Here is a 21,154-nt window from a genome sequence, read left to right as displayed (position 1 = left end):
AGAGTTACAGTTAGGGTTCTCCATTGTGCGCGCGCACGTGTGTGTGTGTGTGTGTGTGTGTGCGCGCGTGCGTGTGTGCATGTATTTTCAAGATAGGCATGCGCGTGTATGTCTTAACACCTCAGTGCAATTGCTAGCTACCAATCCTCCTCGTTTTGCTTGCTTTCTATAGCATCTGCGGACAGGCACACAGTTGGGTTTTAATCAGTACATTCTGAATGGAGGGAATGAGTCTTTTGAAAATGATTCACAATGAATTTGAAGATTTGCAGATATACCGAGCTGAAGCTAAGCCTTTTCTATCCCAGAGTATCATAAAATTCTCTTTGCACTCCAATTCCTGTTTTTGAATTTCTTTTTCACTTTTCTGTTATTTCTCCCTGTGTGTCGATCAAATGGACTCTGTACCACACTTCTTTCCTCCTGTTTGTGTGTGACCCAGATCTCATGACCTAGAGCACCAGCAAGCATCTAACTTGTGAAAATACTTCTGCTGTTGATGGCTTCTAAGTGGGGAAAAAAAAAGGACACGTGACATTGAGCCTTGCAACACAGGCAACTGGGTTACTACATCCAGGAAGGAAGGAGCACATGGTTGCAGGAAACACCTTGGAGCAGTCCTTGCTTATTTATTCCCTAAGCAACAAAGAGTCAACCTTTCCTCAGGGACCAAAGGGCCAGAATGGACTGGCAGATGTCAGGAGTGTAACCGGGCCTCAGAGGAAATTCATTCATTCATTCATTCATTCATTTCCAAAAGTTTAAGTTCAGGAATTTAGTCTCCACGTGAGCCAGTTACCATCTGCTTCAATGACCTAAAAGCAGCCTGAGTGGGGACAGAATCAACTTTATCTTTGCCAAAACAGCTCAAGGCACGGGCAACCACAGAGCTGGGCTAAGGGCTCCACTTTCACACACCCGCTGCATGAAACTTCTTGAAAGTGGCTCAGTCCTCCTGTTTTCAAAAGCAACAGCATTCCTTCAGTCTAGGGTAACATGCTCCAGTGTCTCACCATCCTTACCAAATATAAGCCTTCCCCAAAGTCCGGTATAGCATTATTTTGTAAACTATAAAGACTTCTTGAATTTTGCTGAGAAAACAGTGCAGTCTGTGAGTGATAACAAGACTTTAAGAAATTGCAGAAATAGTCCTGGTGAAGCCCCTACCCTTTCTGGAATTGTCTAGAGGTTACGTAGCATTAATTGGAGATTAGTCCTCAGTAGCTTCACGTTCACCCAGAGAAAGATACCCAAATATTCTGTATTGAGTATTTATTCTGTGCCGTAGGGAAAGTTCTTTATATGGGAAATCTCATGCAATCCTAACCACCACCCCAAGACGGATTACCACCCTCATTTTAAAGACGAGAAAGCTGAGATTCAAATACATTTTGTAATTTGCTTGAAGTTGCGCATCTAGTCCGTGGCCCCGCCGTAATCTGAATGCAGGGTTTGAATTGTCTCTTAACCTCCGTGCCAGGAGGTCTGTCAGTCATTTGTGTTCAGATCACTCTGTAGTTTTACAATAAATGCAGATTCCTGGGCCCTGCCCCAGACGTCCCAGGTCAGAATCTCAGAGGCCGAGGCCTAGGAATCTGTCATCTGTTTTAGTTTTTTAACAAGCTTCCCAAGAGTTTGTGCAGCCAATGAAACCAGGGTTTGGAGCAACTGGTAAGGGCTTTTGAAATGGGTTCAGAAAGAAAACACAACTTCTTTCTTCTCCTGAGGTTAGAGTTGGGTGGGGCAACGAATGTAGTGCAGACATACGACCTTGTCCCAGTGGCTACAAGAGCTCATTGTGGCCTGGACTGTGGGCATGTTTCTTTTTTCCTTAGTTTTCAAGTGGCCCCCAAGCGCGAATAAATAGGCCAGTCCATTTTGTGAGATGTGCTGTACGTTTTGTGCAGCTAAGCATAATCAGAAGTATCTGTCCTACAGCAGCTGAGCAACTAAAACGTATTTGCAAAGTCAGGGCACTCCGGGTAACTCCCCAGTTGATACATTTCACCCTTCGTCTCTCGCTGCCCGTTGTCTTCATCAGCAAAACTTCTTCTGTGAAGTTTCAGTGAAAAAGGAGCCCTGGCTGAAGGGGTCAAGGTTTAGCTGGCCCCTCTCCAGTACTAAACGACAACTTCATACAAACGTGCACAATCTCCGGGGGGAAATGCATTCTCTCTGTGTCTGTGATAGAAACTTCTGGGTGTATTTGGGTGGATGATGGACTATGTATTTCTGTAATTATGACTCGTGGCTAATAATCATCTCTAGAAAGGCCTGCCTCGATTATAAAATATTTTAATCATTCAATCGTGTCCCATAAACATTTATCGAACACCTACTTCTTACCAGACATTGGTTCAAGTTTAAATTGCACAAGGATTACTAAAATAAGGGGCTTTAAAGATATTCCACATGTGATATCTCTATTGACAGATTGTTACTTCAGAAAAGAGTGCTAGGCCCACGGATTGTCTTTTTGCTGAACCCAGTGACATGAAGGAAAAAGCTAAGGAGAATGAGTAAATAACGAAGCAACAACTGAATAACATTGGTACAGCACTTCAGAAAGAAGTGGCAGTCACTGCATTTTAGTTAAGCCTGCAGTAACGCAAAGCTCATCTTTAATTAATAATTGCGGATCAATGCAGTATATTGGCCTCACCCCACGATGGTTATTTTGAATAGAGCAGGATTCATTTCACGGCAAAGGCCTCTTGGAGTCTCCCTGGAGAAGCATTTAGACCTCAACCTACACCTTCCTTCAAATATGTCTGACGTTTTCCCCCCTTCCTTTTACAGCAGAATCAGACCTGTTCCCTACAGATTTTCACAAATGATTTCTCCCTGGTGGTCTCAGCCCATCTATCCCCCTGCAGCCTCCTCGGGCTTCAAGCAGCACCAGGTGCCAACAGCCAGCCCAGCCCACCTTCCGACAAACCTACACAGTCTTATCTTAACCCTGCTTCTCCTCCACTTACTTCCTCTCCTTTGATTGCTCTAAATACTCCACACCCCCTCCCTGAAGATTTCGGCTTTCCACTCTCCCGGTACCTGGCTGTTCAGCTGCCCAGTCACCACTCTCTGGCATTATTTTCCATTATCACCTGGTTTTAGGAAACCGTAATTCAAAACACATTCATACTGTACCATTGATCGGTGTTACTTCTAGGACGTAGTAAATCCCCTACACACGAACCTTCAAGTTATGAACTTTCAAAGATGCGAACGTGTGTGCCCTCAGCGTCAGGTGTGAGCGACATCGCAGCTTGCCCTCCGTCTCCTGTTGCTGAGGATCCTTCAGCTCTACCGTCTCCCCCCTCCTCTCCCTCCTCCAGTCAGTAACTCTTCTTGCCTGTTCCTTCGATGCCAGTCCTTGTACCCCAATTGTTGTACCGTACTACTGCACTTTTCAAGGTGCTGTACTGTAAGATTTTAAATGTTTTATTTTTTTGTGTTTGTTTGTTTTTTATGTATTATTTGTGTGAAAAGTATTATAAACCTGTTACAGTACAGTACTATATAGCCAATCGTGTTAGTTGGGTACCCAGGCTAACTTCGTTGGACTTAACGAATGTGCTCTCAGAGCGGAGCTCGTTCGTATGTAGGGGACTTACTGGAGTGAATAGACTGATCTCTTCTCACAGACCCAAAGGCAAAGGGAGACACCCTGAGGCCCACACACCTGTTCCAAGGAGCACCTGCCCTCTGAAATGCTCTTGACGTTGGATTTCTTTGCCAGCGGGAGTGCGCCTAGGAAATCCCATTAAACGTAAACCTTCCCCAAGCCTGTGCCATCGACCATCTTCTAGATCACACTCGCTTCCTTAGGGATCTCAACGCCTGTTATGGGTGCAGATACCGCTCCTCTGTGGATGCATCCCAAATGTACATTGAGCTCTGCACTCCACGGAAGCCACGAGGACATTCCAACTTCACTTCAAGCTTCTGATGACCGGAACCAATCTGATTCCCTCCCCCACGCTTTCTGGGGAGCTTCTGTCATTGGCATTATGAATGTTCCTGCAACCTCACTTCATGGACTCCCCCCTTTTCCCTCGGCTTCCACAAGTCCTGCCCACGATCTTAGGACGCTGCCGCTGTACCGGTGCATCGCCTCCTGCGACGTTGCGTCGCCACTATTCCAGCTCACGCCTCCGTGACTCCTGGGTGCCTGTGGTTCTCGGCTCTAAACTGCGCTCACAGAATTATCTCCCTCAGGTAGTGTCTGACGCCATCACTCATCTGCTCACAAACATTTGGTGGCTCTCTGCTGCACTCTGAATAAAGTTCAAAACCTATAGCTTGGCATTCAGGGTCCTCCAAGCATTTTAGCTCTGCCCCTGAGAGTACTCCCTAGACTCTGCCCCCTGCTCCGCGGACACCTGCACGGGTGCCCCCAAGTGCATGCACCGTGGTCCTGCCTGGCCTTCACACGCTGGGTCAGAGGCTGTATCTTCCAGGAAGCCCTCCTTGCCTCACCTGGACAGCAGTTAACCTTCTGCAAAGACACCTTACACCCCCCTTGTGGCACGGATTACCTTCACCAGGGCGATTTATTTGTACATTTTATCTGTTATTCTAGAGCATAAATTCCATGAGAAAAAGGAAATGAGGAAAACTGAAGACCGTGACCTTTCACACAGCATTCTTTTTCTCCGCAAACTTTTCTGTAGCCAAGAAAACTTCACTAAGTAGAACACATTTGCTCTGGCCAAGCAGGTGAAGATAAAATTAACAATGATTCTGTCTCTCCCACGGACACTGGGGCTTTCACAGTGTGCAGGGCACTTCCGGTACCTTGTTTCACCAAATCATCACAAAAATCCCGAGACGTGTCACGATGATCTTGCTTTTTGCCAGCCAGGAGATCAAAGTCCCAAGTGTCTTGGTAACTTTCGTTCATCCTAAGCGGGGGAGGCCAGGATTCAATCCATGTCAACAACGCGCAAGCTGTGGCTTCTGGCCATCCTCAGCCACCCTTATTTATCTTTTGAGACCTGCAGTCCCCCGAAAGGGCAAAGGGCACTCTCATCTGTGGTCTCCAGGGTGTCCCTTCCTCCCACTAGTCTTGACTGCCAAATAGGATAAAAAAGAACCCCAAAACCTTTTAAGCAAAACTTTCATGTGTTTGTAAAACGTAACAACAGGGAGAGAAAAGTAGATGGTTTGTACACCATGACCAAGTGGCCTTATTATTACTATCATGATTACCATCATCATTATTATTTAACACCGATGACTTCCTTTCAAGTTTGCATTTGAAGCGTTAACTTCCACTGGCCCGGGGGCAGGACGTTATAGGGCTTCATGGTTCCTGTTATTAGTGGGAATGGAGCCCCACTTCGGAAGCCTGGAAGTTTAGGAGAGAAACAGATAAGGTGGGGAGACGTGAGTGGAAATAAAAGACGGAAACAGGGGTACCTTCTGACTCGTTCTTCGTTTATCTGATAACAGGCAGTACCCGGCGGCCAGCTACATTTAAACATTTTTTCTTACAGGCAGGAAAGACTAAAAGACCTAGCCCCTTATCCTAAGTGTCCAGCTCGCTGGATTCCACCAAGCGAACACAGTGGGTAACCCACACCCAGACGGAGAGGTCACGTCTTAGCAGGACCCTGGCTGCCCCTCCGGCGTCTCTCTGGGTCATAACCTCCCTTTCCGCAAAGGGTGAGCCCTCTCCTTAGCTAGCCACTACGTCTAACCAGCTGGCTCCAGTTGAAGTTAACCCTTTGTTCTGGCCAGGACAGCGTGTGTGTTTTGAGAAGACTTTTCTGGCAGCAACTGCTATTTCAAAGCGGAAAAAAAAAAAAAAAGTGTGTGTGAGGGAGTAGTTTTGTGTGTAGGAGAAAAGTGTTTCTAATTTTCCATCCTGAAGATGTGAGGGGAAGAAGGGAGATGTGAAGGAGGGAAATATGTCAGTAAACGCAGCCTCGCTCTGCTTTCCCCATTAGAAGCTGGAAGCATTCCAGCGACATGCCATTTTGAGAAAGGAAGCAAACGGAATCGCCCTTCCCTACCTGCCTCAGCTTGGCTGGAGCAGGCCGGCTCCTTCTTCCCAAGCCTCCGGATATGGGGCTAGGTCTCTGATTATTATTTCATAGCACAGTGTTCAGTAGAAGCCTGATACCGTACTGAACATATGGTTTTGATTTCTTTTTTCTTTTTTTCGGTTTTGAACCAGAGAGCAAGATGGAGAGTGTCACAACCCTAACTCCAGGATTTGCTGGTCTTGCCAAACTGTAAGGTGAAACTAACTCCAGCCCGATGCCCATCCTGCTGTAGCAGCTGCGGTGGGTCGGGGCGGGGGGGGCACCCACTGAGGACCAGGGGCTAAAACGCGGCGGCACTGACCCCGGACTGCTGACCTGACAAAACACGCAGGCCCTGTCCGAGCTTCTCTGTTACTTTCCGCACTCATTCTCAAGCTGGAAGGAAGGGATCAGAACGTCAAATAAAAACCCACAGCCGTGGGCTTCCCCGGTGGCGCAGTGGTTGAGAGTCCGCCTGCCAATGCAGGGGACACGGGTTCGTGCCCCGGTCCGGGAAGATCCCACATGCCGCGGAGCGGCTGGGCGCGTGAGCCATGGCCGCTAAGCCTGCGCGTCCGGAGCCTGTGCTCCGCAACGGGAGAGGCCACAACAGTGAGAGGCCCGCGTACCGCAAAAAAAAAAAAAAAAAAAAAAAAAAAAAATCCACAGCCGCAGAACAATTAACTCAGGACGCAGCATGTATCTGGCTAAGGGGACGATTATTAACTCGGGGATCCACAATGTTTGAACCGCAACCATCTCCAACTTCACCTCTTGGGTTGTCAGCCCGGCATTGTTTCCCCAAATCATCACTCCTCAATTATTTTTTCTGATCAATTATTTAGTGCGGTCTGGGTTATATGACATCGATTTTACCCTGAGGGGGAAAAAGTTTCTTGCTCCCTAGTGGTCGGCTGGAAAATTTGTAGGTTTAATTACAAAGGCAAATTTTCAACAAGGCGAAGAGTGCTGGCTGGGTTTAGAGGACATTAGTGAAACTAGCAGTAAAGAAAAAAAAAAAGGCAGTGTTGTGATAGAGTAGGGGGGCCTGGGGACCTTCAGGTTAATTATTAACCTGGGAATTTTCCTAAGAAAAACTGGAGGGCTTATCTCAAGTTTTAAAGCCTTAGAACAGGCTTTCTCTAGATGAAACCTGGCCAGTTAGTCGAGAAATGGTTTACCAGCCTTCCCTGCCTCCCTTTGTTTGTTCAGGGAGGCCCTGAGTAGGCCCGGGCAGAGCTGAGGGAGAAAATCCTTCCTGGTTTCTTTCTCCCACTCAGAGGAAGGAGGGCAGGTTAGTGCAGCCTGCTGTAGACTGGAGCTGGGATTAATTAGTTCCTTCGGTGACCTTGGCATCTCCTGATGGCAGAGTGTGTCTCTAAGCTGCTGAAGACTGTGCTGAGAGCCGCAGAGAAACTCTGGAAGACTCAGAGCTACTGCTAAAACGATTGCCCTTCTGTCATGCCAGAAGACAAACGCAACAAAACAAAAGGAAACCCGAAACACGTACTTCACCTCTGAAAAGTGCCTTAACGGGGTATTCAAGTTGTGTGAACATTATCATTGATCTGTCTTTCTATCATCTGTCTATCAATCAATCTACATCTGTGTATATATACTAATCTATATAGCTATCTATTTGTGTATACATTTATCTATATCTTTACCTATCTCTATCTGTATATATAAATATTAATCTGTATCTATAACCATCTATTTATACAGTAATCTAAATCTATAGGTGTATCTTTATTAATCTCTATCTGAGTGTATTATATAGATACATATATATTAGTCTATATCTATATAGTTATCTATTTCTTATCTATCTCCCATCTATCTATCCATCTATCTATCTATCTATCTATCTATGGGTGGTTTTGCAAGTCAATGCCCAGGAACTTGCCAGGCATTTCCAGAGGTGCCTAGAGCCTATTGTTGGAACGGAAGACAATTTTCAACCCTTCCGTGCAGTTGGGGAAGCTGTCTGTCCCTCCCCCGCTTCACCTCCATCCATCACCTTTTCCCCACTGTGCTCAGGCCTGAACAGAGCTGAGGGAAAATGGAGAGCCCCACCCCCTTTTCTACCACAGCTGGTTCAAGGTTCAAGTACAATACCAATATGGGTCAGCAATGCAACAAAGCTGCCAGAAAAACTGTGTATCTTCGGTTGCATAAATAAAGTACTCTTTCCCGAAAACAACAGGCAATGCCCGCTGCTCCTATCAGAGGAAGCTTGTTTGCTGTCTTTAAATATGTGAAGGGGCTCGTCTGCCGAAGGGGCAGTTGACTTGCTTAGGGTCAATCCAAAGGCCTGAACGGGGGCTGGGCACTGAAGGTCATGGGGAGTCACATGTCGTTTCGGCACAGGGAAGAATTTCATAACAAAGCGCTATGGTTCGCTTGCATCGTGGGGTCGTGGCTGGCCGGCGCACAGAGACGGATGAACCCGTTAGAGTCTGCTTGGCAGGACCGTGGCAGAGGGTGGCCGCGGGCTGTGCCAGCCGGTCCCGCCAGTTCCTTCCATCTCGGGATTCCCTTCTGCTTTGCACCGCACACTTGTGGGTTTCGTCAGTTGGGTGGCTCTCGGAGGGGCGATCAGAATCTGGTGGGGTGTGCGAAGCTCCTCTGCCGACCCCGATGTCTCCCCACAGCTCACCCTCCTGATACCTGAGCACCCAGAGGAGCAGAGACGCGCAGCAGGTCACAGGAAGCAAAGAGTTAAAAAGGCCAAAGCTCTGCTGGGTCCCGGCAGCCCCAGAGGCAGCTGAGTCCCTTTGAGCCTGCCTCTTAATTGCAGCTTAGCTGCAATAGGGAACTTTGAAGAAAAGAAACAGGGAAACTCTGGAGATAGGGTTTGTTTTGTTTCCTGAGGGGACGGTCTTTGTGGTGGATGCCAGGAAGCTGATACTTCAGGGTTCAAGTGATGGGCTTCCTCAGGGGCAAATAAAGAGTCCTTTCTACCAGCTAAGAGTCGGGTGTGACTAGAACCCCAGAGACATGGGGCATCTGTGTGCCATTTAGGAGGGGTGCCAGGTACAGCCTTGGCAGAGAGGAGAGAACCCGGGGAGAGAGGTCATGGGTCAGCTCAGGAGCCAGCAGAGTAAGGGAGAAGGAGAGCCTGCAGTGCCACGATGGCCAGGAGATGCAGCCCGAGAGGTGGAACACGTGCCCCCACCAGAGAACGGGTGACACGCGTGAGTGTAAACAGCCCTGCACGAGAACAGGGAAGTCGATGGCAAGGAAAGGGGATTTCTAAGTCCTCCTAGAGGGTAGCAAACCACAGCCACACAGAGCATCTCACTTTCACACAGGCCTCACAGCTGATAATGAGCGTGTTATCAATTGAAAGTATCTAGAAGGCACCTCGGACGAGATCTTTCTTTAAGCATCTTCCTGCGCACCTGGACACACACACACACAGACACACGCACACAGACACAGAGGAGATTCAGGAGTAAGGAAAAGGCCCACTAATCACAACAAATAATGAAGATGATGCTCTAGCTGTCCCTGGAGATTTCCCAGGTCCCTTTGTGAGGAGGAACTCACGGCTAAAACTGAACTCATGCCTGCCCAGCCTGCCAGGAATTGCTTGTTTGTGTTCTATTTAACCGTTTAGTGAATTCTGCTAACAGTACGTGCAAATGAGAGAGAAGTTTTCCCGAAGCAAACCCCTTTTGTTGCTACCCCCAAGTAAGCACCGTTGGAAAAGGTCTGGGTGTTCGGAGACCTGCCAACTGGAGTTTCACCCCCTGCTCTGTGTCACTTGTTCATGTGTTACCTTGGCAAGGAACTCAGCCTCCTGGGACTTTATTTTCTTTGTAGAAAGGTTTAACTGAGTTGATGTACATAAAGCTCTCAGCAGAGGGCTTGGCATATAGTAGACACTCAATAAATACTTGTTTCCTTTCAGTCCTAAAAGGTTATTGGTAAATTAAAAATGCATAAAAATACCGGTCGTCTTGTGTGTGGGCTAAAAGGGCATCTGGGCAGGGAAGACTTTCTCTAAATCCGGTTAGCGGGACCCCTGGTTCTAGGAGAGAGGGGGCCACATGCTGGACATATAGAAAAATGAAGTTCTCGAGGGCAGGGAAGGCAGACGGACATGAAACAAGATCTAAGACTGTCCACAGTTTCACTGAAGCCACCACCTGCGACAGCTGTCGTTTCTCTTAACGTCTTCACTCATAGCACGAGACTTTAAAACTAGCATGTTTAAACAAATGTGATTTTAATTGCACATAACACTTCCTCTACACTCTTCCTATTCTTTGGAGGGAATGAGGGGAGAATGAGAGCATCCTAAGGGAAATGCTGGGTTTGTCAGAGTTCCCCGAAGTAACCCGCTGAGGCTGTCAGACTCACAGGCTCCAGCTCCGACCACCGTCTAGAGGGAAAAGTCTATGGCTGATTTTGAACACATATATTTGGTAGGAAAAGATATCTCTGGAGCAGACGTGGAAACAGACACACGAGCCTTCCCTGGAGGCAGTGAGCAAATCTTTTTGGGAATTGGTGAGAGTCTGTGTCCGCAGAGAAGACGGCCGTCGCGGGCACGGGGCGCCATCCACAGACCTGCTGCTGTGGCCATGGAGCTGCTGGAAACTGCTGGAAGGCTCACCTTCGTGGCCTCCACCACAGCAGCTTCGGTGCCAGGCTTGCAGGATAAGTCGGCTCGACCTCTGCTCCACTCTTGGGCCCGGGAAGCCTGGAAAGGCCTCCTGGATGGAGGAAGCAGGTCCTGGCCCTCAGCCCCACAGAGCCTCCTTTAGAATCATCTCAGACCCGGAGGCCCACCGCCGCCTACGTTCACGCCAGCAAAGCCTCCAGGGCAAGCAACAGGCATCATCTTCATCCGGGAGGAATGCAGAATCTCGGACCCCGCTCCTCATCTACCGAATCAAGACCCTACAGTTTGAACTCGACCCCCAGTGGTCTGCTGTGCACACGGAAGTGTGAGGAGTGCTGTTCTGTCTTGCTCACTGTAGGCATGAGGGTACTTTCTCATTTCCTTCAGAGTAGTCCTTACAGCTGGGTTCAGCTGACGCCTGCTAGAGCCATGAATGAACGAACCCTAGGTCTTTGACAACAGGTCAAAGGCCTGTTCCTAGGTCTCTGACAACAGCAATATCTCCAATCACTCTGGAATGACTGTCCTAACCACTTATACCCTCAAAATGTATATTTTGAGATACAGATGCATACATCTTGATCAACAATTATTGTTGGTTTTAAATGCTTTCTTTTGGTTATTAGTGAAGAGTTACTTTTTAAATAGTCAAATATCTATATCTGTATCTACATGAAAGATCCAGGTAGGAAGTTCTCCTTATCCACTGATACTCTGTGGCTCCCACCATGGCATTGAGTTGATATTGGCCTCCACGAGGACCACGGGCTGAGCACTCATGTCAGAGAGGGTAAGCCCCGGCAGAACGATGCAGCACAGGAGCCATGGAGGCCGTGGTATGGTGCGCAACAGTCTTGGTTACGTATTTTTTGATTGACAGTTTTGCTCCTTTGTGGGTATTCGTTTTCCTGATTCCTTGCTAGCTCTTATTCTCTCTGGGCCCGGGCAGTCTTCCCTAAGGCTCATCCTTGGTCATCTCCCCATCTCCATTTATGTTCCCTTCTTCTTGGAGGCAGTAAGCACTCCTGGCCTCAACAATGGCTTCAACACAGGTGTGTCTCAGTTTACATTTGCAGCCTGGTGCCTAAGCTGTTCTCCATTTCATGTTGTCAGATGTCTACGGATGACCCACTTCGATGACCCATCATTAGCTAAAACACCATTACCAGGACTCAAAACTCAAAACTCATCCTCCCTCCCTCCCCTGACCCCATTCCCATGATGGGCCCCTTTTTCCATCTACCCCTATTTTCTGTTAGGGTCCCACAGATATTTCTCCTGCTAGAAACTCCAGTGTCACTTTGGCTCTTCTGAGCTCTCACTAGCCTCTATTATTTTTCCTTCAAGACATCTTTTAGATTTGCCCTTATCTCCTCCATCCTCACTCGGCCATTCTAAGCCAACCCCTTCCCACACGGTGCCTGAAATATTGCAAAAGTTTTCCGGCCAGTGGCATCACTTGTTACAAATTTTCTAACCTCTAACCTGATCTCACAAGTTCAATTCAATCCTTATAAAGCATTAGACGTGATGCTGTAGGTAACAAGTTAAACTCTTCCACATGGCTCTTTAGTTCTCCCATATTCACACTCCCCCACTCTGTCTAAACTTATTTCCACACTGAAAAAATGCTTCTTTTCCAGCATTTAATCCCTGTTCTTCAAAGTTCCACACTGGCCTCTACATTACATCATGCTGTTCCTCCCTTCTAGAGATAATCTTCCTTCCTCTATTTTTGACTATTGTCCTCTCCAAACTTTTTAGATCATATATCCCCATCAGAAAAATACTTTCATGCAGGAACAACCATTATAAGATTAGTTACTTATTTATAAATGTTATACTTGCATAACAATATGCTACATACATTATCACACATGTGAAACGTGACATTTTTAAAGGACGGGTTAAATAACATATAAGATGTAATTTCAACTATTTCCTTTCCTCACGGAGATGATGGCCTTGCCCTAGGCTTGGGGTGTAAACATCCCATTGTAGAAACACTGATCTAGAGACAGTACATCCATAGAGAGCTAGAGGAAGTATCTCTTCCTCTTCGAAGCCTTATCTAGTACTCCAACCCAAAAGGAGTTCCACTTTCCTGAACTCCCAGAGCACTGAAAACTACAAGCAGTAAATCACTGACATAATATATACTTCACCAATACTTTTAAGTTGATTAGGTGAGGCTCGTATCTAGGATGCCCGAAATAGATAGATTTTTAAAAAGTAATTCAATATCTTAATCAAAAACATACTGTCTTCCCAAAATTGCTTGGGTTGAGCTCTAGTCCAGTATGCAACATCCATTGCAAGAAAACCCCAAGTCAGGCTGCAGTGTCATTTCATTTAAAGACTGTTTGATCTCATTGAATATCATATGCACAGCTTCCCACAGTTTTGAGGACCAGCTTTTCCGCTGTTTGGCTACTGAGATTTTTAACCCATTGCTTAACCTCACTCAAATTGGGTTTTTATTTAATTTATCAGATGGGGACACACAGGGGGCTTTGTGGCCATTAAAAGAAATGATAAGCATAAAAACAGAAATGATATATGAAGTAAGATGCTAGTGTTATTACATTCAGCATTTATGTATCATAATGTAAACTCTATAAAGCACATCTGAGATTTCGAAAATAATCGGCCTCCTACCTTCACCTTGAGCTTTCTTTCTGCAAATAAATTATTTTTATTTCCTCTATTTTATTTGCTCAGCTGAAAACATGGTGCTGCCTCCCTATAGGAGTTGGAGGTATGATCGGGCCTGAGTTTAAATCCTGGCTCTGCCAGATACCAGCTGTGGGATCACGGGTGTGTTCCGGAAACTTTCAGAACTTCTATTGGCCAGCGTTAACTTTGCAGGGAAAACATTAACTTCATGAAGTTCTTTTAAGGTTCGAAATACACAAGATATGTGTGTTAAGCACCTAGCTTATAACACATGCCACTAAAATATTCATTTCTGCCCTAACCCCTTTAACAGGCTTAAGAGAACTCAGTGAGGTGCTCTCATGGGCAAATGGACTACTTTGAATTTTGCGTTCATTGTTGACTATGGTTTTTCCCTGACCTGTGAGCCTTTTACAACCATTTACGAATGTTATGTTCTAGAAGCACCTCCTTGCCAGTCATAGCCAGACTCACGTTGCCACTGTGTGCCTGGGTTGGGGCATGAAACTAGTGTAGGTTTTGTCTCCTAATGACTTCTGAGCAGTCAGAGCTGGGGAAGCGAAGCCAGCCAACCTCGCCTGCTCTGCTGCTACATCCGGACTGCCTCCTGTACTAGTTTTGAAGTGTAGTTGTCCAAGAAAGCATCTGGGGACAGGAGAAGGTGACACGCATACTTGTAACCTGGAGCACTTGTGTCTCCTGGTTTTCTAAATTCAAATCCAACACTGAAAAAAATCAATGAATAAAAGTTTTTAAAATCCGGTTTATAACTCATCTCCGCCGGAAGCTTTACCTAGCACATCCTCACAGGCATGCTCTAATCTTAGGCTCCCAGTTTTTAACCCACTGTTTGAACTGTTAATTGAGATAAAGTCTGTGAAAGCCCTCTGTAGAGGGTACAGAGCTATACATATGCTAATTATCCTTCTGATGGCATTTGTGTGCTGAGCTGCTCTTATCTTGTTTGTGAGTGTCTTGTGCCCCAGCTAGTGTGGATTGCAAACTGCTCAGGCCCAGGGACCTGCAGCATCTTCCATGCCTCCTGCCTCCTTCTGCTGTCTTCTGAGATGGCTCACTCCCCCAGAGCTCTTCTCTGGCAACCAGCTCGCCTCGATGCTCCTAGACCTTAGAACCTGCCCATCTGCCTGCCAGGACCCATCGCTGAAAAGAATTCTTGAGGCTCCCTTACACCCTCAGTCTCCTCTCCCAGCTCTTCCCAAACTTGTGGCTTGTCTGTGCCCAGAGAACACACATTAATTTTGATGTCAGGGTGAAAAACAAAGCAAAACAAAAACTTTGTGTTTAAAAAGGGAAATAGATTTTTTTTTAAGTAACTGTGCTTTTAAAAAAGAGTTGTGTGTGGGGGGGGGTGGTGGAGCTTAACCCTCCAGGGTCAGGAATCAGGTTTCCTTGCTGGGATGGGGACGGTGAGATCTCAGCCACCCCAAGGCTCAGAAGTGTGGGAGAGGGTCTAGGATTTCCTTTTGCTGATTGATGGCTAAGATCCTTTTGGACGATGCACCCATATTCCCCAGTCATTTCGGGGCTGTCTCTCAGCTTGCTGAGATGGGGGGAATGCTCTCCACAGCCTCATAGTTTGGATTTGTGGAGGCAGCATTCTCATACGTCTGTTGCGATCGTACATCATTATATGTTATTTAAACAGTATTATGCTGAGAAATACAGTAGAGGTGAAGAAATTACAGAGTTAAAACTCAAAATTCCTTCTCTTATACCTCCCCCAAACACCAAAACTGTCTCAAACCTACAATTAATGTTTGATGGTTAACAATGTTAAATTAATGTTAGCCAATAAAGTTATTACTAAAGTCTTTGAAACTTACAATTCCGCATTGTTTCTTTCTGTCCTACATTTTGCACATACTCAAAGTTAGCTATTAGGTAATTGACTTGTTCTAACCAAATGGCAAAAGCCAGGGGAGCCAAGAGGTGTTTAATAAACACTTGTTGACTGATTGATGGAATATACCGGCCTAGGATCTCGGAGACAATGCAGTCTTTGTCAGAGCACTAAGGTAAATCAGTGGGTCCACTTTTATGACCAAGCGTTTCTGCCATATTGAGGGGAGCAGGCCAGCCGAAAACTTCTCCATCAGCACTGTGGCTCCGGATCACAGAAGAAAGCCTATGGCCTCGCCTTTCACACCTATGTTCACTCTCAGCAACAGAGCGGGGACCAGCTTCAGCTCAACGAGGCCGAGCAATTGGAGGCGTGGCCTGATGTAGACCAGCCATGACGCCACCTTGAGCCCCTTACTATGAATATGATCACAGCTGCAACTAACAGTCTGTGCACATTAAACAAAACAAACCAACAAAAACCAAAAAACAACTGAGCTGAGTAAAAATCTGGAGGTCAAAAACAGTACTGCAACTAATTTACAAAGCCCAGCTAAGTCTTCCTGCATCGTTCTTCTGAAATAAAGCAAAGCATGAAGTACCAAGTTTCTTGCTCCACCCGGCAGGGGACATCTGTGCCCATCTGGTTCCTTCCAGAAAGTATGCCTGGGCACATGACATCTTTACTTCTCTTCACAGCCACTTCCTCTCTTTCTTTGCTGGGCCTTCAGGTCGGGCCTCAGGCAGGTTTTATGAGAGGAGCTAAGTGTCCTGCCCCTGTGCTGCTCTACCCCCGGGCTTCCGTGCTCACCTGGCCTGCCTTTGGACCTACAGCTTTCTCGTGACTTTGCTCCGGGGTGACATTGATGCCTCACACCTCCCTATCTTTCCATAACGCCCCTCGCCCCCCTGCCCACCTGCTCCCCAGAGATGCCAGCTTTCTCTGCCTGACACGGCAGTCACAACTGTTTCTGACCTACCAGCTCTCCTGTGCAGCTGTACCTGGAGCTACTCAAGACCCCAAACTATGTTTTCACAACCAACAGGTCCTGCAGGTGTCCCACCTCTTCGTTAATCAGAATCCTTCGCCACTTGCCACGTGGCCAGCCTCCTTCTATGTTGATAATATGTTTTGTCATCTTGGAAAATGTAAACAAATCAGTAGGCCTTCCCATTTTTTTTTTTTTTCTTATTGACGTCTCTGACATACAATACCCAGCTTTTCTCGTTACCAGTAGGAAAGTGCAGGAAGAAAGGAAGAGAAAACGCATGCAAGCCTGAACCTTATCGGTCTCCCATAAGGAAATCCCTCAAACTCAACATCTGAATCGGCTTCTCCCAATTCTTGCTTGGAAGCGTGAGTACCTGATCTTGAATCTCTGTGGCACTCCCCGAGCGGGACTGGCCATGTGATATTGATTTGTGTTTACCATAGCAACAGCAAATTAAAACAACTAGCAGGGAGAAGGCAGGCTGTTAACCAGTAACGCTGCACAACCAGTAGATTTCACAAGCGTATTTGTCTCCTTTCCTCTCATTCTCTCTCTCATTCACTCCACTTGCACACATGTAATACCAAAGTCAGAGAAAAAAGCACTAAATGCTTCGGGCACTGCAAGGCCTGTGTCTGAAGGGTCTGGTTTGCACAGTTTCTAGTCTATTGCACAAGATCAACGGAGAAAATGCACACAGCAGTGCTCTGATTTCCTTGGAAATTGTATGCGTTGGTCTAAGGAGAAATAGCCCTAGAAAACGTACATGAACATGAAGTAGATTGAAGGGTTCTGTATATATGACGATATATCTTAACACCCTAAGGCATTTACCAGTTTCGTTAATAGGGAGGTTTTGTCCCTTTGTACTTTAACTAGCTCACTGTGTCAACAGACCAACAACTTTTTTTTTGTTTTTTGGATGCAAGGTCAAGACCTCTCAAAATGCTAGAAGTATGAAGGAAAGTGTAGCAAGTATTCAATTCTATTAAGAGAGAGAAAAATTGAGATGGGTGCTTGCTCGAGGCTACACAACACAAGCAGTCCTGAAGAGGATGCAGACAAGGACTGGGAACTCCCGAGAACTCCAAGCTGTTCTAACGGAAATTCTTTCTGAAAAGCCTCCTTATTAAAAACTAACCACCCCCTGACCGCGACGACCAAGGTTGCCACTTGTGACATGGGATGAACAGCCTGCAGTACTGGACTGCCCTTCCTTGGGTCCATCTGCACGAGGACACGGTGCTCTTTCTATCAGAGCGGCTGTTCCCACCATCACGACCAGCCGCGAACTCGGTGGCATAACCTGGGTCCTAAAAAGTGGCTCTGGGGGAGCTAGGAATGGGGCCACGGGGACTGTTTGCCCAGGGGGCAGTGCTGGGCTGCACTGAGGGGAAGTGGGACCAGAATCAGAGCCGTGCTCCACTCCCTGCCGCTTCCAGTCAGCACAGCCAGGGTCCTGCAGAAAAACCGTCCTGACCTGCCCGACATGAGGAAGCAGGTAGGAGAAGATGCCCTATTTCTGCTGGAGGTCGGTTTAGGGTTTAGAAAGGACGGGAATATGAAGACCTAACTCAAGACCTGCCAAGTGACAGTTAGAACGTTCCTAGCCAGGACATAAAAAAAATATTCCTCTCCACGAGCTTGAATAAAAAACACACAGCAGAAATAGTTGGGAGATGACGTCAGAAGTTCTGGGCTAGTGTCCTGCACTTCTCCTTGAAAGTAAAAACAGTGGGTCTGGAAGAATCTACGTGGCATTGCCCTTATTTAAATGAGTACTTCTACGGCTTCTTCCAAAACAGGCAAGCTAGCTGAAGAAACTTCATCTTATGTACAGGTTATAGGAACCTCTTTATCTTTTTACTTTATTATCCTCAAAATGCACATATTACTCAATTAACAAATATCTTTCCACTTAACCTTTGTCTTTTCAAAGGCCAGTGATGTTTCTTGAACAACATTCACGGTGGTGATGGTTACGCAAGTCAGATTTTTTTTTTTCTTTGCTTCAGTGCTTGCTAACTATTCTAAAAATGTTACACATTTATTGTAAACATATGCTTCTGAGGCCTAACAAAAAAGCACAGTTTCCTCATGCCTGGCAGAAATTTAAAACGGAAAAGGGCAGAAAGAATTCTTTAACAAATATATCCTTTCCTTCTCTTGGGCCAAGTGTGTTAAAAATAAATCTTCTCCATCATTTCTCACTGCTGCTTCTCGGCTAGAAAGTTGATATGGTTCGGCACAGTGAAAACACAGCTTTAAAAGCTAGCCTGCCCTCATTAAATTATTCTGCTGGCTGTGTGTTCTCATTAAAAATGCATAAAGATCAGATAATTGCAGTAAGCATTATTAACCCAGCTTTACTTTTGAATATAATGGTTCCACTTTTAAGCTGGAAACAAAGGCTCAGACATGCCAGAAAAAGAAATGTAAACATCGAACTACAGTATCAAAAACTTGTCAGAAAGCTACCTCTTGCTGGCGTGTTAAAAATGTGCTTTTGAAACTCAGTTAAAGCCGTGGCATTGGAGAGCTAGGTAGGTCCCTAATTTCCGATAAGTAGACGTATTTTTTGGGCTAAACGTCCAATTGATAATTATTTACCGTGAAGTTTTTTTTCTTTTTCTTAATTACGAGTCTGTTTTCAAATCACAGGATCGACGTAAACTTTATTTATTCGGGAGCTAACTACGACGGTATGAACATTTTCTAGAACAAGAAAATAACAATGCTCCCAAGAATGCGAATGGTTTTTGTTGAGTAATCAATGGATCTATTCTTTGAATAAAAACTCGTTTTATGCCTCACCCCAAACAGGCAGCATAGATTCACGCTTTGCCATTTCTCTTTCTCGAATCAAAATGTTACGTAAAACTCCAGGGTCCCCCCTGCAAGTATTACATTTGAACTAGTGGAATCCGGTTTCCCTGGCTTCCCTAAGCAACATACACGGAATGCAGCATACTGCAGCAAACTCTTTAAACATTCAGGAAAAAAAAAAAAAAAAAAAAAAAGAAGGGGGGGATGATTTCCCTACCTTGTTTAGCTCTGCCTCTCCTTTCCTTTTACAGTAACCCCAGGAACATCTGGCAAAATCAAGCGGCCGAGGCTTCTCCGCTGCATCATGAGGAAGAAATTTCCATGTAAATAGTTCTCATTCCCTGTTTATTGTACTCTGAGAGCCGTCTGCCGTATCTGGAAAATTTTGCCTTCAGATGATGAAGCAAAGACAGTCTAAACTCTGTTGCTGTAAGCTGCAGCCCTTCCTTCCGACAAATCCCTCCCAGCTGTGAGCAGCCAATCCCCAGCAAGTTCGTCAGCCCTACTCGTCTGAAACTGGCCCTAATAGGATGACTGACACAGCAACACAGCACTTGCAGTGTGTGAAAACAGTGCATCCATACTGATGAAAGAGGAATTTCCCTCTCAGAAGAAAGCAATCAGAGCACCAAGACAAAGTGGCACATAATTGGCAGAGCAGAGAGAGGGGTAGCTCCGGAAAACACCCTTTAAGACAGCCAGCCCAAAGCTTGTGGCTGCATTGTCGATACTTTGGAAAACAGAAAACTCTGCAGATTTAGGAAAAATCCAGGTTGTACATGAAACTGAAGTCGTTACCCCATTGGACAAAGCATATATTTTTTTAAAAGGAAAACAATTCGATGTCTGCCATGGAAATTAATATACCTTACAAAACGTTTGCATATGATTTCCATTAGTGAGGAAGGATGTGTTAGCCCAAGTGCATAGTCAAAGTCAAAACACGCTTATATGCCTCGCACAGTTTTCCTGTATAACATCTGTTACTGCAGTGGTTAGTTACTGCAGCCCATATATCTTTCCTCTTAAGTTTTCAGACTCCCCGGGACTTCAATTAAGGAATTCTGAACAATAAAATTGATATCTGTACTTTACCCTTTGTGCTCTTGGCAAGATCCCCTGAGAGGATTAGGTGTGCCTTAACCTAACCTTAGCTTCCTTGGTTACCACTTGATAAATACTGTGCATTGGTCCATATTGTCATTAATGAAGCAAACAGCACAGGAGGATGTTTACTGCTGAACACACGTGGCACGTGACCCAAGGGGCACCATCAGGTGCGACTCCACAAAGGATGGTCTGGAGGTGCTGAAGTTCCCTGAGATAAAGCAGAAGAGGAATGGAAAGCTTAGTAAGGGTTATTTACTTCTTTCCCAGTCAACGGTACTCCGTTTTGAAAAAGTATAAATGGCATTTAGAAAACACAAAAAAGCATACATTTTCCTTCCACTAAACACAATATTTTGAATTTAAAAAAAACTGCGTTATGATTACATGGCTAGACCAAGGTGGGAACCAAGGCCCATTCATCTGAAAGGTTGAACCCAACGCACTGTTGTTTATAAGCGACGGCTTGTTGCATCTGTAATGAAGTAACAGTTGGGGTGGAATGTAATGGTTTCTTTTGACTTTGGCAATTGCATTTTAAAATCACAATGTTTCATATGATTTGTAGGTTCTTTCTTTAATAGAATACCATACTTTATTCCCCTTGAATCTTATACTTACAATTTTTTTTCATCCCAGTGTAAATCCAAGATATACCTAACTTAGAGTCTTTCATCTACTATAATTTTTCTGGAAATTTAAATGATCTCTGTGGTCAAACAGGTAAACAATTATTTTTAAATATTCTTAATATTATACTGCATGTAAATGGGATATCACAGGTTTATGAATATCCTCTCCCTGATCCCCCTCTGATTATGACTTTAAAACTACCTTTCCCTTCATTTCAATCCTGAAATTTTAGTCTTCTTTGACTCATTCTTCTGTTTTCTTTTGTTTTAAAGACTTTTTTAAAAAAAATTTTGTTTATTTTATTTATTTTTGGCTGCATTGGGTCTTTATTGCTGTGCGGGCTTTCTCTAGTTGTGGCGAGCGGGGGCTACTCTTCGTTGCGGTGCACGGTCTTCTCA

The 21,154-nt window shown here is 45.5% G+C and overlaps 1 protein-coding gene across 11 annotated transcripts in view; it reads right to left on the bottom strand.

Moving 5' to 3' along the window:
* MBNL2 (muscleblind like splicing regulator 2) overlaps positions 1 to 19,468 on the bottom strand; it is a 152,580-nt gene extending 133,112 nt beyond the window's left edge. For 3 of the 11 annotated variants that reach the window (XR_009536672.1, XM_060128822.1, XM_060128824.1), the window contains exon 1: positions 19,234 to 19,465. The gene's annotated coding sequence lies outside the window, so the exon portion shown is untranslated. Of the gene's footprint in view, positions 1 to 19,233 lie in introns of all 11 variants that reach the window. The other 8 variants (XR_009536670.1, XR_009536671.1, XR_009536674.1 and 5 more) reach the window with 7 other exon arrangements.
* Positions 19,469 to 21,154: the final 1,686 nt, after the last annotated feature.

This window comes from Lagenorhynchus albirostris, chromosome 18 (genome assembly GCF_949774975.1).
Source record: "Lagenorhynchus albirostris chromosome 18, mLagAlb1.1, whole genome shotgun sequence".
Classification (NCBI taxonomy): Eukaryota; Metazoa; Chordata; class Mammalia; order Artiodactyla; family Delphinidae; genus Lagenorhynchus; species Lagenorhynchus albirostris.
The sequence above is the reverse complement of the archived record's forward strand: the minus strand, read 5'-3'. Positions and strand labels throughout refer to the sequence as shown.